We start from the raw sequence: 15,712 nt of genomic DNA on the forward strand, positions 1-15,712 counted from the left end.
GGAACTTCTTGTGTTCCAGCTTGTGCTCATTGCCCCTTGTCCTGTCACTGGTCACTGCAGAAAAAAAGACTCACCCCATCCTCTTGATACTTTAGGTAGTTATTAATAAAATCCCATCTCAGTCTTCTCCGGGCTAAACCACTCCAGGTTTTGTAGACCTTCCTCAGAAGAGAGATGTTCCAATCCCCTCATCATCTTGGTAGCTCTCCACTGAACTCTCCAGAGGTTCTCTATCATTCTTGAACTGGGAAGCCCACAACTGGACATAGTACTCCAAATGTGGCCTTACCAGGCAGAGTAGAGGTGGAGGAGAACTTCTCTTTGCCTGCTGGCTATGCAGATGTGTTAATACATGTATATGAATAGGCAAAACACCTATACAGATGTATATGTATACACAGAACATATATATGGATATATGTAAGTAGGTACATATTCACATATACATATATGTGTCTATACAAACCCAATATGTGTATGTGTATAAATATATATACAGGCAGGAAGAGCAGCAAGCATAGCTTTACTTTTTCTTTAGTTACTTGTTGTCTGTTCTACTTATAGTTATTTACAAAGCACCCACACAGCGGTTTGCTCATTCCCAACCCCTGCAGTGAGGCTGAGAAGAAGATATGAAGAGCAAAAACAAGAAAACTTTTGAGTTGAGATATAGACAGTTTGAAAAATAAAGAGGAAAATTCACCACAGTCAATTAAAAAGGCAATTACTCACCAACTCCCCTAAGCAGATGGATGCCCAGTCTCTGAGCAACAGCCACTTTGGAAGACAAAACCTCCAGAGCCAGACTCCTGTCTCCTCTTCCTCTACCTTAGTTTTTGTGTCTGTGCATGATGTTATATGGCCTGGAATATCCCTTTGGCTAGTTCAGGCCAGATGTCATAGCCATGTCCCCTCCCATCTGCCTGTGTCTGGTCTAGTTGCTAGGGGAGGTAGAGTGGGAAAAAGAGAAACCCGAGGCTGTGCAAGCAGAAAGCCAAAACACCTGTGTGTTATCAACCCTATTTTAGCCACAAATCCAAAGCACAGCAACACAGAATCTGCTGTGAAGGAAGTAAACTCCATCCCAGCCAGGCTCAGTATAAGTAAGTATACACACATCTATAAATGCCTACAATATGGAGATATATGCACATATATATGTATACACAAAACTTGTTGGTGGGCAGGGAGATAAACAGTAAGTGATGGAGGCAGAGATGGCACAGGCAAGGCAGCTTCCCTCTGTAACACAAGCAAGAGAGCCAAGCTTGCTTTCAAGTCTCACTGAAAGCTACTCTTTCTTGCTGCTAGAGGTGGCAATTCCCCCAGACATAGTGGAGCTACACCAAGCAGCAACCTGGTGTTCATCCTCAGCTCTTGCACATGCTGCATGCCATTGGATGACAGCAACACCTTGCTGTAACCAGTTGTTAGTCAATACTCAATTAATTCAAGCTTTTCCATGTCAGAAAGAGGAAATAGGAATAGCACGTTAATTAACTTTAAAAGCCATGTCCCTAAGAGGCAATTATAAGCTTTAGAAGACAGAGGGAATGCAGGGATAAGAGCTGACAAGCAATACTGATTTTCAACTGATTTAATGTTTTCCCTTTGGTTCAAGGTGCCAGACAAAGAGCACTCTGCTGAGAACCACAATGAGGTCGAGATAGTATTTTTTTCCCTCTGTAACCTCAGACAAGTCACTCTTATCAGTAAAAAAAATTAAGATGATACTATGCTACCTGGCAAGTAGCTGCAGAATTACATCCATGTCCTCAGTGAGTATACAAAGATACAGTGCAGTGAGTCCCAGCATCGCCTGTGGGAAACACTGTGGAGCAGGTATCAAAATAACCCTGCAAAGAACACCGTGAAGCCTTAGGTTTCTTTCTAGTAACACAGCTGATGGGGCTTCTTAATATGTCTTCTGCATTCCCACTTAAAGAAATCAATACCCTTAAGCTCAGTAATTTTAACAAGACATTAATCAAGAGAAGAAAAATCTCCAGGACCACTTTTTCCATGAATTGCAGGACGAGAAGCCTTCAGGGCCCTTCCTGAAGCAGAAGAGTGTCACTGTTAGTGAGCTTAGGGTCACAGAGATTCTCCTCTCCACATTCTGATAAATAACACAAGAACCAGCTTTTCTACAGTTGCAGATGGAGAGAAAGGGAGAATAATAATATAGTTCTGGGGATTAAAAGTAAAAAGAGAAGGTGCAACTACCAGGTTTCTCTCTATACAAGCAAATTTCAAAAGTCAGCGATAAGACTTGGTGCTCAAAGCAGTGACAGCAATGATTTCTTCTGAAGAGATTGTCATCTAAAAGTAGAAGGGTTTACAGAGTTTAACCAAACACACTATCTGCAGTAGAGATGGTGGTGGAATGCGCAATTCTGCAGCTGCAGAAAGCCGGTTCCCATCCCATAACAGTCAGAGGCTAATACATGCACTGGCTCACATTGATGCTTTCAGTGAGCCTGAAGCTATAGGTAGGATGTGTCCAAGTTTTTAGTACATATGCAGAGCCTGTACAGTTGCACAGTTTTGGCTTGAATATTTAAAGACTTTTAAAAGACAATTTAAAGATTATCTCAATAAATCCCGTGTTTTTTTCTGGTACCTGTGACTGTGTTACATCTGCAAGTAGCACAACCTCTGCAGAGTTGGTGCTGAGGAGCGGATGGCCACGCCGTATGTGCTTCAGACCAGCTTCAGTCTGGTCCCAGGGACTGGTGGTACATTTGTGGCTGGAGTGCACTGAGGGCATTCCCAGAGCACAACTTTAATTTCACCCAAAAGGTTCACAAGCTCAAAGCCTGCTCTATTATGCAAACCAAAGCACAGCAGGTGAGAACCATGAAGAGAGTCTCTCCTTAAACACATGCTTGATCCTAAACAAAAAACCCCCACCCCCTAACACCTCCTCCACCCCCTATCTGAGTTATCAATATTCACAGGCATGTGTGTTAGTTTGTTTATTTCCTGGAGGAGTAATAAGATAAAAGGACATTTTACTTCAACTGAAACCACTGACATTCTTTGGTAAACCAAATTTTGCTGTTGCCAGCAGGACACTTGCAAGCCAAAGAGCACCGGATTTGGAAGACAAAACATTGGGAATAAATATAAGTGACCATATCACAGTGTTATAGCATTCCCACTGCAAAAGCTTCCATGACATGGAACTTCTGGAAAGCCGCCAGTGCTAGCTCACATTCATAAATCCCAGCAGTATGTGTCCAGCTGCCTATACACTTTTAGTTTGCTGACTGAAAGGAAAGAACAATATGTTTGCAGCTTAGCTTACTGGGAATTTAAATTCTTACATTGCTTTAAGAATTTCAGTAGTATTAACCTGTACTGAAGATAGTACTAGAAGAGAGAAGTTACAAATTGCCAGCAGCATTTGAAAGAGAGGTAGCGAAAGGAAGGAAGGGAAAGAGAGAAAGGAAAGGAAGGACAGCCAATTATCTGTTTTCCAAAGAAAACTGTGGTTTCTGAAGTTTGCAGTCTGTTTTAGACCACAAAATCTAATTTAACTTGTCAGTAAAGTAGAGAATACTTCAGGTTGCAGAACGTTGTTTCATGATAAAAGCAGTTGCATTTCTCCCCTAGAATTAGTATCAACTTTAAGTTTGTCGTGGTTTAGGCCCATCAGGGAACAAAGACCACGATTAGCCTCAAGTACCGAAGAGGCTGAGAATTGCTCAAGGGCAGGGAGGGCTTAATTGCCGCTTAAGGTTCAGGACAAAACGGACCAGGCTACTCGGTTTGGGGAAGAAAAAAAAAACAGAAAAATAATTTAATGCAACATCAACTAAAACATACCCACAAAAACCCAAAACATAACCAAAACGAAACAACACAGAGGAATACGTCAATGAAGAGTCCAACCAGCCTTTTTAAGAACACCTTCCCGCCACACCTCCCCTCTTCCCGGGCTCAGAGCCCTGATCCCGGGGTTTTTACCCTGTCCCCCCCGAACGGTTCGGGGGGGGCAGGCAGTGGAGGTCTCAGTCAGTCTGCTCCCAATAGCTTCTGCCGTCTGTCCCTCCTCAGGACGGGTGAACTCCACACCAGTCCTCCCTGCGAGTCCGTGGGGTAACTCACACACATGGCAGCCCTGCACGGGCTGCTCCGACGTGCACCCATTCCAAAGGCTGCAGCTCCTCTCTGCCTCTCGTGTGGGGCTGCTCTGCGACGTGCAGGCTCTCCAACACGGCCTGGGCCATGGCCGTCTCCCCACACAGTCCCTCGCCCGTCCGGGCTCACTCACATGGAGCTGCTGGTGGCTCTCAGTCCTGCCACGGATCTCCACAGGTTTCAGGGGCACAGCTTGCATTCTCGCCACGGCTTGCAGAAGGGTCTCCGGTCTACTGCTCCTCCTTCCTTCCTCCTCTGGCTGAAGGGTCCGCGTGGTCACCTCCATCTTGTACCCCTCTTACACCTCCCGACCCGCATTCCACATTCCCGTCCCCTAAATAGTGATGGCAGAGGCGCCAGATTGGCCCAGCCGGGCCGGAGGTGGGTGTGAACCCAGGAGCCGGGGGAGGGTCCGCAAACTCTTTACCGGGTATTCACTGCAACCCGCTCCCCCTGTTACTAAGCCAAAAGCTGCTCCTTGCTAAACCAGGACAAAGTTTTAAACACAGTTGCTGTAAATGTTCTTCTAACTAGAATTATTCCCTCACATTTTCATTGCATAGTGCTCGGTGGCTGCTGTAGGCTGTCAGGCAGCTAAGCTCTTCCCTCTAGTGCCGGGTTGGAGGCATTGGCAGGCAGTGGCACACGGCAGAAATGTCCTTGGGTTTGTGCTGTAAGGATTTTATGTATCAGTTTGAAGAGCCATTAAAAACAAAACAGTAGATTTGAAATTGCTATAAAGGTTGGCACCCTACTGATTTCTTCAGGGGAAAGTGTATCACCTCTTTGACGAGTGTGCTATCACATGAGACTGGCTGGCACGTTGAGGAAGTCACTTCTTTCTCCAGCTGTATCTAGAGGACAGGATTTACTCAAATGATTGCTCAAGCCTGAGTGCATTCCCTCTTCCTGCCAGTGTGGGGACAAAGTTGCAGCTGGGTAAACATTAGGCAAACAGAGCACTTGCATCCCAGAAGATGCCAGGAGGGCAAAAAGCATTACAAAGCTTCAGCCATTGCCCTGTGCCTAGTAGAGATGCTGGGCTAAGCAGGAGTCTCTCTGAGCTTCACTAACAGAGTCAGACCCAACAAGAGATTCTGCAATCATGGATCCTTCAGTCACTGTCACTAATCACTCATCACACTACTGAAGCTGACCCTCCAGTTCAGTTAGCCTCACTCTGTACTCAGGCCTCCTCTGTCCAGGTGTGTGACCAGCCCTCAGGCCAGAAGGTCTCCTGCTATCATAAACAATGCAAGGCACTAGTTAAAGGTCTTTGAAGACAATACACATAAGTTCAGGGATTTACAGCTGACAATGTGGGATCCAAGCAGAAGTTGAGTTACTGTCCCTTTTTTCATCTCTCAAGTTAAAACATAAGCAGAGCAATGCATGGTTTTGTTTGCAACATTTCAGAGTCACAGAATCACAGAATCTCAAGGGCTGGAAGGGACCTCAAAAGCTCATCCAGTCCAATCCCCCTGCCAGAGCAGGACCACCTAGAGTAGGTCACACAGTAACTCATCCAGGTGGGTTTGAATGTCCCCAGAGAAGGAGACTCCACAACCCATCTGGGCAGCCCCTGCCAGTGCTCCCTCACCTCAACAGGGAAGAAATTCTTCCTTGTATTTCTTTGGAATCTCTTTTGTTACAGCTTATAGCCACTGCTCCTTATCCTATCATTGGCCATCACTTAGAACAGCCTGACTCCATCCTCCTGACACCCACCCTTTACATATTTGTAAACATGAATGAGGTCACTCCTCAGTCTCCTCCAAGCTGAAGAGCCCCAGCTCCCTCAGCCTTTCATCAGAAGGGAGATGCTCCACTCCCTTAGTCCTAATCTACAATGCACCTTGATGTAGAAACTAGTGTATAGTTGATTACACTTGGTTCTTACAAAGGAGCAGTGCAAGGAAAGCCTGCATTCACACCAGAATGTCTTTCAAGAGGAAATACACTCAGTCTATCTGGTTTTCATTATTTCCAAAGAGTCTTGCAGTCAGAAACCTGCATCGTGAGGGTAGATGTGTAATGGCATCTTCTTCAATTTGTCTGTTAGTTCACAGTAAAACTGAGTTTCAAAGCCAAGAATATTTTGGTGCAGGAATTTTTATTCTTTCTTTCTAGTCAAGCCTGCACATTAGCAATCAGAGGTCTCTGTGCTTGTGTTGCCTGGAGCACCACGTGGTGCCAGCCAACAGTGCTGATCAGCTCAGCTTTACAGACACACTCACACAAGAAGGTGTAGAGGTATTTTAAGTTTCCAGCACTCTCCCAGAAAGGTATATAAGTGGTAGGTATATTGTAATTTCAAGCTCATTGAGGCACAGTGCAGACTAATGGTTCACATGTAGGGGAATCCCAGGTAACTTCTATAGCAATTGTTTAAGGTAACATTAAGGGTTTGAGCCTTCCTTTTACAATATAGTAAAGGAATGTTAAACTGCTCTTCTGTTTTCTTCTCCCAGCTCCATCATTTTGTTGCAGTGAAGAAGGGATGCCCGGGTGTGCTGGTGCTGTGTCACTCTCTAATTCCCACTATATCAGACTTTCACTACAATCATTGTACTTAATCATTGTACAGGGAACTCAGAGCAGGGGAGATGACTGTTGAACCCAGGATGAAAATGTTGCCAAGGTAGCAAGATTTTGGTGGACAAAGAATTCCAGTTTGGCTTTTAACTTAGAAATCAAAAAGTTTATTCACAGGTAACACAGTAAAGAGGGTTTATCCTTCATTTGAGCATTTATGGAAAGAAGAAACCACAACAGAAGCACAGAAACCTGGTTAATAAATGCCCTATTGTTAGCCTGGATCCCTTAGCAAGCACAATGGATGCACTGTATTTCCTAGGTTACAGAAAACAGTGTGGAGCAAAATTATTTGCCCTTCAAACCTTGAGAGCTCTGGCATTCACTGTGCAGAGAGAGCAGAGAGATTCCAGAAATACCATCATCAAGTGCTTCAACTGGAAATTCCTGCAAAAGATGCATTATTCAGCTGTATTCAGATGAATTACTAAGGCTCATAAACAATATTAACATTTCAGTCAAAAGCATTGATAAAAATAACACAGATGAAGAGCATTTTCTATTAATCATCCCTTTTAAAAAATACACTGAAAATTAGACCCAGGACTAATCATGTACTATACCATAAAGTAGTTTCCAAAAATTCCTCCTGAGTTATGCTTTAAAGGAGATGAAGTTTGGCCAGAAACACACACTTCTGTTTCATGGGTTAACTAGATATTCACTAGACCCTTGTGTCTGTACAAATGGTATTAACTAGAAGTATTCTTTTTACAGGAGACCACTTTCTTGTGCAACGTTGAGTCCTTGCAACAGTCCCAAATCCCACCAGTATGCAAAACCAACCAAAAAAAACCACCAGCAACAAAGCAATGCAGTATTTTTCCTATGAGCTGAACAAGTGTAGGAAACAATTGTTGGGCAGCACGCCACACTAATGGGGTACATCAGGAAGATCCAGGGCTGAGGACTTTGCTCTCAGTTCAGGTTATAGGAACTTCTTCCAAAGTTATGGAAACACATACTGCTATGGCTCTGACTCCATTAGAAGAAAAAATGAACTAATAATGGGAATATGATTATGCTACACTTGGTAAATTAACTTCTCATGCAGCTCACTTCCATCCAGCTACAGACTCCTCACTGATGTACAAAGCTGCTCTTCATTCATCTATCAGAAAGGAAGGGAATGATCAATGAATCAGACAGGCAGGACAAGATGATTATTATCCATGCTGCTCCAGAACTCCCCTTGCAGTGTCAGAAAATGAGCTGAGAACCAAATGGATAACCTCACAAACCTTCACAAATTTGCAAATCCTTCTCCAAAGTTCTGAATTTTGTTGCCCCAAAGAAATTTTATTCCCAGTGCAGCTTCTCTCCCCATGAGTGGCTACTAAGGCTTAAGATCACAAAATCACAGAATGGTAGGGTTTGGAAGGAGCCTCTAGAGATCATCCAGTCCAATTCCCCTGCTAAAGCAGGTCCGCCTGGAGCAGGTCGCACAGGAACATATCCAGGTGGGTTTTAAAACCATCCAGAGAAGGAGACTCCACACCTTCCATTCCTGCTTTTGCCTTTCAGATTCTAGATTTTACCTTGTAGCCCAAATCTTCAATCCAAGACCAAGGAACAATGAACTCCTTTGCCCACTCAGATGTGGACTAAGAGGAGGTGTGGCCAGTATCTGGCCTCTCAGGAGAAGTGCCCTTGTTTTATTTTAACCCAGAGTGAGGTCAAAAGAGAAGTGAATCTCCCATTTTCACTCTTTCTGGTGCCAAGAAATCCTCTCCAGGTTGAACTACATATTGTTTATTATTTTTTCTGAATTCTCAGCTTTTGCAGTTCTTATTAATCCAGAAACAGCTACTTACATCCCTCTCCAGGGGTGGCATAGGACCTTCACCTACCCAGATGAGTATCCAACACCAGTATTGCAAATCATGGACTTTCTGCACGTGAGAGAAGAGGTATTGTGGATAATCCACTACATTTTCTGAAGATCTGAGTTTGGTTTTTTACCCTACTGTGGAATATTAGACTCTGGTTTAGATGACAATTTAGATTTGGTTTTGGATGGTCTTCTGAGCTAAAACAAATACCCTTAAGTATAATATTTATGTACCAAAAAAAAAAGGCCTCACAACAGTTTCTGTTACAAGCTGCTTTTCTCCAACAAGCTGAACCCTTGTATTGCTTCATTTGAAAACTGAACAGGATTATCTCACTGAAACAAATTTTGAACCATCTAACCATCAAGCCTAACACTCTCTGTTCTACCAAGTTTCTTTATTCTATTCTTTATGGTTAGTTCTAGCTTAATGCCTATGCAACTTCTTGCTATTTCAATCTTAAGCCTCCCAATAACGAACAAAGGATACTTGTTTTTAGAAATAGTTAAACTGAGTCATCTGAGTGATTATCTTGGGTATGATCAGCTTTGTAGGACAGACAAGGAAGTTCTTGTTTTATTTTTCTTCTGTGGCCTTAGATAGTTTTGTGTGGGTTTTACCTCCAGTCTTTGTTAATCAGAGTCTTCAGGCTTTGTTAATCTTTTTTGAACTTCATTTCATTCTCTACACTCATGTGGCACCATATTGCCACAAGTGGTGATCTTGAAATGCTGCTCCTAGCTCAATTGAATGTAGTTTCTCTATTCTTGAGTATAGTTCCTCTAGTCTGTCAATTATCAACTTAATCTGACTGTAGAATTCTTGGTTTACAGTGTTTGACAGACTGAGTCATTTGTTTTAACAAAAGACACATCACATTAGCTGTCTTCAAGCTTGCACACACTAAACTGAGAACTTCCAGACATTTTACTTGCAGCTTCACTGGAAGCTATAACCTAAAAATTGTTTTGCAAAGTTTAATCAGGGATAGAATTCATCTAAAATGTAAGTGGCTGAGTTTGAAAAGGCAACACGCATTGAGCATTGACACGAGTGTTATTTCCCAAAGACAGAAGGCAGGACTGAGCTTTGACCTACACTATCAAAGCACCGACTTGCAGATGGTCACTTTGAGCAAAGCAAGGATTTTTATGGCAGTTCCAAGCCTGGTGGCTGCACTTGACACAATTCTTTACTTCAGGAGACAGTTCTACTGCTCTGCAAAAAGACATCCCCTTTCACTCACTCTGAAGACCCTTCCTTCTAGAGTTTTTGAGGGAAGCTCACACTGGTATTAAAGCTTAGAAATAAGCTTTGTGGATGACCCTGGATTCACAAACTGTGCTGATCATTTCTTTAATCTCTTGCTTATGCCATAAACTTCACAGCACTCTAGGTAGACATCTAAATGGGTAAATAGAGAACATTTAAACCAAAAGAAAGTTTAAAGCCTGTTAAGATCTGTATCCTGCCTGCACCACACTTCCTCTAGAAGGGCCTAGAAAACACCAGCAATGTAAAACTTTCTAAAAGCTTGAGTTAATAACTATGTATTGATGGGCATATCTGGCAGTAAACCTGTCTCAATCAAGTAGAACTTACCCAAGCCACACCTTAAAATATGAGCAGCAGATCAAACATTTACACAGCACCAGATTGGAATGTTATTGTGCTCAGGGCAGGCATGAAACAGCCTCTTGCTTTGTTCCTGCATTGCATCCCCTACTTTTAATGAAGACAGATACTCCTAGCACTCACTTCTGTGGTTACCTGTGGGGTGAGGCAGCCATGGACTACTTTGTTTCTGACCTGTAAGTGAAGGAAAAAACTGTTTCCATGTCCCATGGAAGGCTTGGGGCTAACAAGAGGCCTGCAGCTAAAGTAGAGATGTTCCCACAGTAGCAGAGTAACTATTTCCACCATTTGGAGCCAAGAAGGGAAGATAATATAACAGGTAAGAAAAATGGGCTACACATGCATCTTGAGGGGTGGATGTGAAGGTGAAATACAGCTGAGAGATGACACTATATGAGTATTGTACCTCCTCAAAGATGCTAGTTTGAAAGCTTTCACACCTTTCTGTGCTGGGTCTGCTTTCCTTGACTGTGGCTTCAGTAGATTAGTCAAAAGCATTGAAGTACTTGTAAAAAAACCTGTTGTGGTACCTATCCTCTGCATACATACTGGATGTGCACATACTGTGACACCACATGACAGTCACTTCCAGGGGGAGAGAGAAAGAAACTGCTGCCACATATTCTACAAGAAGTTCCTGCCTCCAACAAAGATTCAAGAAGGTGGTTAAAACTGCTGTCAGTCCTTTTGACAGTCTCTCACCACTCCTCTGGTCCACATCACATCAAATTCATTAAGATAACTTGCAAGGACAGGGGAAATGTGAAGAGTTTTGCTAGCCTCAGTAAAAAGTCACAGTGATATCAGCTGACACCCAGCTTTTCCAGTACTATGCTGATATAATACAATGCTTGGTATCATGCCTGCAAGCCTTTTACTGGAAGGACAATTCCAGCTTTTAAAAGATAGTTCAGTAGAAAGTGCTGTAAGAACATCACTGCCAGGAGTTGTGGAAGGAGATCTGTAGCAGTGCTGGGAACCTTGCTCATGGTGACAAATCCACACAGCATGTTTGAACTCAGACACTCCTTAATGCCATAAGTTGGATTTACCAAAATACAAAAGGAAAGCAGTCTGACAGGAACATACTGAGAACCAGGAAAAAGCCACTAAATAACACCAGATGCCATTCTCCCTGTGGGGTCATGATGGGCTTTAGACAGTAAGATACCTCTCAGGTTTTCCAGTCTGCCTCCTGTGCCAGCATTTGGGGGAGAACAGATCAGTAAGTTGCTGAAGCACAGATCTTTTTGTCCTAAATAAGGCCTGCAAGGCAATTAAAATAAGATGAATACTGATTTTATGTTCCAGATTACGGTAACCAGAAGCCGTATTTTTTTTCACCAGAAGAAAAGAAAGACATGAAGGTTTAGTATTCTCAAAGGAAAAATAATGCAGGAGGGATTTTAGAATCTTCTAGGGCTTACAGAGTTGAATCCATATTGTTCACTTCCAAATGAGCTAAGTTCTTTGGGAAGTCTTTGAACACCACAATTGTCCTCTTCTGCTGCCAGACTTTCAAGACCCACTCCAAGTCACTTGACATATTGCTACTTAGATAGAACCAAGCAAAGGAACAGATGAAACTAAGACTTTAAGCCTTTTACAGTATTAAAAGCTTTCTGTTCAGGGAGATCCTTGAACAATGTACATTCCAACATCTTAACCTTGGATTTAAAGCTAAAAAGATTTGGGGGCAGGTACTGAAAGAATTCTGCTGGTGTGGTGTGCATAGAGAATCCCAGGTTATTTCCCTTCTGAATGGAATAAAAGAAGGCTTTTCTGCCTCTTTGGCAGCTTTCCAGGAATTCTCTGACAACATCATAGTGGTCTCATGTCATACCATGAAAGGAATCCAACTCCTCATTGTCTTCGGTGAAAGCCCTGCAGAGGATGGTCTCTAGGGAGCTCAGTTCAGAATTGGCAAGCTTGCACAAGCATGTCAGCTTGCACAGCATAGATACAGATCAAGGCCTCAGTCACATGAGTGCATCTCTAATTGACCAGTAATAAGTAATGTCAGTGAATTACAGTTCATGTCCCACCTGCAGCAGACTGGGTGGCTGGTGGTTTCTGTAACATTGCAAGGTTTCCAGCAAAGCCAGCCAGCAGCTCTCCAGTACCCAGCCAATACAGTCCCCTTTGGCAGCAGAGTTAAAAACATAAGAACTTTTCCTTGGCAGTAAAGTTAGTAATTCCAAGCTTTCATTTCCAAAGCTCATCGTACTGAACTGAACTGTGTATTGTAGCCTTATCTGAGCCATGGTTTGAAACAATTTCTCTCACGTGGTTTATGAGATGGCCTGGGAAGTTTCTGCTCTTGACTACAGTAATGTTTCACCTAATGTGTTTTGTAACAGAGGAAAGGATCAGTCTAGTTTGTGATGGAAATCTGATTTCTCTCATTAATAAATGGAGTATTTCAAACTGCGTAGGAGTCTTTATCCATCAGAGGTCAGCAAATCTTGTAAAGGGCACTCTCTGTTTAATAGTCAAAAGATAGATATTACTGACTGTATACAGATATTCTTGAGTGTTACTAGTTGCTGTTCCAAATTATGCAGAGAGAAATTACCATTTCTATTCAATCAGTCCCCAAATAGAAAGGGTGATGAATATAAGCTGGTTCATAGAATCATAGAATGGTAGGGTTGGAAGGTTGACCTTTAGAGATCATCTAGTCCAACTTCCCTGCTAAAGCAGGTCCACCTGCTTGGTTACAAGAATAATGGTTTCACAGCTGTTTTCTGATATTGATTAAACACATTAGGAAATGGGAGATACATCTATTTTTTATTTCCTTGAACTGCTTCCTCTTCCTCATCACAGTGATGGCATCTGTTGCCTTTGCTTTCTGGTTCTTTGTTAGCAAGAGGAGTCAATGCTTGGGTTAAATATATTTATAGATGAAAGCCAGAAGTCAAAAATGTTTACTGTTGTGGAATTGAAGTGTTGCCCTGTAAAGAAACACACCTCAGGCAGTTAACTTTAAACCTAGACTTGTCCAGGTTATTACTCAGAAGTGATCACTAATGTGACTCTTAGTTTCTAGTAAAGAAAAAAGTTTTGTAAGGAACCCCAAACAAAACAACAACCCCCAACACAAAACAAGAGTCAGTCTCAGAGGTGCAAGAGTTTAGGGAAAACTTAACATAAGCATTACAGCAGTAGCCAGCTCCTCTGCATTCCCCACATGACTACTGATGATGCATTAAACATGCCAGCAAGAATTTACCTTGTTCTCTATTGCAACAAGAGCAAAGGTCCTGTTTTATTACAAAAAAGTTGACATATATTTGTGTAGCCCAGATTCTCAGTTCTCCCCTTTCAAATAGGAATCATGTCCCTGATCCAGTTCACAGCACCAAAGAGAACGGCTGGGCCAGAATAAAAGGAGAGAGTGGGGAGGATGATTCTTTAATCCAATTTTACTGTGTGACACTCCACTGTATGAAAGAATGTGGCCTCACTTGAAGGTAGTGATAGGTGAGGGTACTCAATTCAGAAAATGAAGGGGTGAAGTCTATTTTCAGTATGTAGCTCCAAGTCCAGAGTAACTTTCCAGCTTTAATGAGGAAAACCTCCTTTTGTACAAGTGAAGAGAGTCTGTACTAAGAGTTACTCCCCAATGGACTCTATCTTTAATGCTGCCTTGTAGCCCTGCAGTACTTTGAGGAACATTGACACTTGAGTTTCACTGCTGACTGAGCTGGTGTTGAGATATTAGCCTTGACAATGCTAGAATAATGTCAGGACCAGTTTAGTGGTTTGATATACTTGAGATGTGCACCCTGTCTCTTTTGGGTTAGTGAGTTTGCAGGCCTCAGATATTTTCTGAAACTCTCCTGTAGCATTTGCCAGCAACTCTTCATAAAGGTCCTCTTCATAAAGGACACAAGCTACACTTTCCTTTCTCCGAGACAGCCTATCTTCAGATGACTTGCATATGTGTTCAACCATGGCAGTTCATACCTGGTAAAAGCCTTCACAAGTTTCTGCTATGGACTTTATTTCATACTTTTTCTGCTGAAGTATCAGGTGAGCTGTATAAATGATTCACTTCTAACACATTGGACCCATGTGTCTTACTATAAAGACTGCAAGCAAACATAGCCATAAAACGCCTTAAATAATGTGAGTTTTCTTTCTGCTACAAGAAAGAAAAAATTCTCCTTTTTTTATCTACCTAAAGAAGAATTAAGAGAACATTGACTTTGAAAGTGCAGCTACTTAAAACCCTCTGTGTTGGTTCTGTTTAAGCACAAACTGATGGAAAGGCTTAAAGAAGAATGATGAATTCTGTTTGCAGTACATTTTCAGTGTTATACTTTCCTCTTCCTCGTAACACAAAGGGCACTCACATTCTCATAACCATGTACTCACAAGCTGGAATTTGCTTGTATCCAGGTGGCCTGCCCAGGACTCATTGCAGTAACACAGAGGACAAGGAAGCATATCTATCATGTCCTCCCCCTACCTTTTGGGTTAGAAGTCAAGTTAAAGGGAATGGGGCACAAGTACAGTAGTAATGCATTTACTTGCATACACATTATTTGCATCAGCTAAGAACAGTTCTGCTTGAATTCATGTTTTATGAGAACCTGTTAACATCCCTGAATAAAGCTTTGGATATGGAAAATATGGTTAAGGAGACCTGATACCTAGTTTGCTTCACTTAACAAGTGCTTGCGTCTTAATTCATCCATCCAGTGAAAGTCAGAAGCCAGAAGGAGCAAGTACTTGGTGGTCAGAAGACGTCAGACCTTAGAGGAGAGGTTTAGGACTTTCAAGAGACACATTCCCAGACTATTTAAAGCTGGGGGTCAAACTGCTGAAGAGCAGCTCTGCAGAGAGAAACCTGGGAGTCCTGATTGATAATAAGCTAAATATGAGCCAGCAATGTGCCCTCGTGGCCAAGAAGGCCAATGGCAGCCTGGGAAGCATCAGGAAGAGTGTGGGCAGCAGGTCAAGGGAGGTTCTTCTCCCCCTCTACCCTGCCCTGCTGAGGCCTCATCTGGAGTCCTGTGTCCAGTTCTGGGCTCCTCAGCTCAAGAGAGACAGGGAAGTGCTGGAGAGAGTCCAGCACAGGGCCACCAAGATGATCAGGGGACTGGAGCATCTTTCTTACGAGGAAAGGCTGTGGGAACTGGGGCTGTTCAGCTTGGAAAAGAGGAGACTGAGGGGAGATCTTATTAACATTTATAAATATCTAAAGGGTGGATGTCAGGAGGTTGTGGCAGCACTTTTTTCGATGGTATCTAGCAACAGGACAAGGGGTAATGGGATGAAGCTGAAACACAAAAAGTTCCACTTAAACACAAGAAAAAACTATTTCACTGTTGAGGTGAGGGAGCCCTGGCACAGGCTGCTCAGGGAGGGTGTGGAGGCTCCTTCCTTGGAGATCTTCAAGACCCTCCTGGACATGATCCTGTGTGACCTGATCTAGGTGAACCTGATTCTGCAGGGGGGTTGGACTAGATGATCTCTAAAGGTCCCTTCCAACC

General features: G+C 42.8%; 1 protein-coding gene across 1 annotated transcript in view; it reads left to right on the top strand.

The window, feature by feature from the left end:
* The first annotated feature begins 10,386 nt into the window (after positions 1–10,386).
* The window catches only part of GJB7 (gap junction protein beta 7), a 45,495-nt gene continuing 40,169 nt past the window's right edge, over positions 10,387–15,712 (top strand). The window contains exon 1 of the mRNA XM_061989441.1: positions 10,387–10,527. The gene's annotated coding sequence lies outside the window, so the exon portion shown is untranslated. The remainder of the gene's footprint in view (positions 10,528–15,712) is intronic.

Source organism: Colius striatus, chromosome 2 (genome assembly GCF_028858725.1).
Source record: "Colius striatus isolate bColStr4 chromosome 2, bColStr4.1.hap1, whole genome shotgun sequence".
In the NCBI taxonomy this organism is placed as follows: Eukaryota; Metazoa; Chordata; class Aves; order Coliiformes; family Coliidae; genus Colius; species Colius striatus.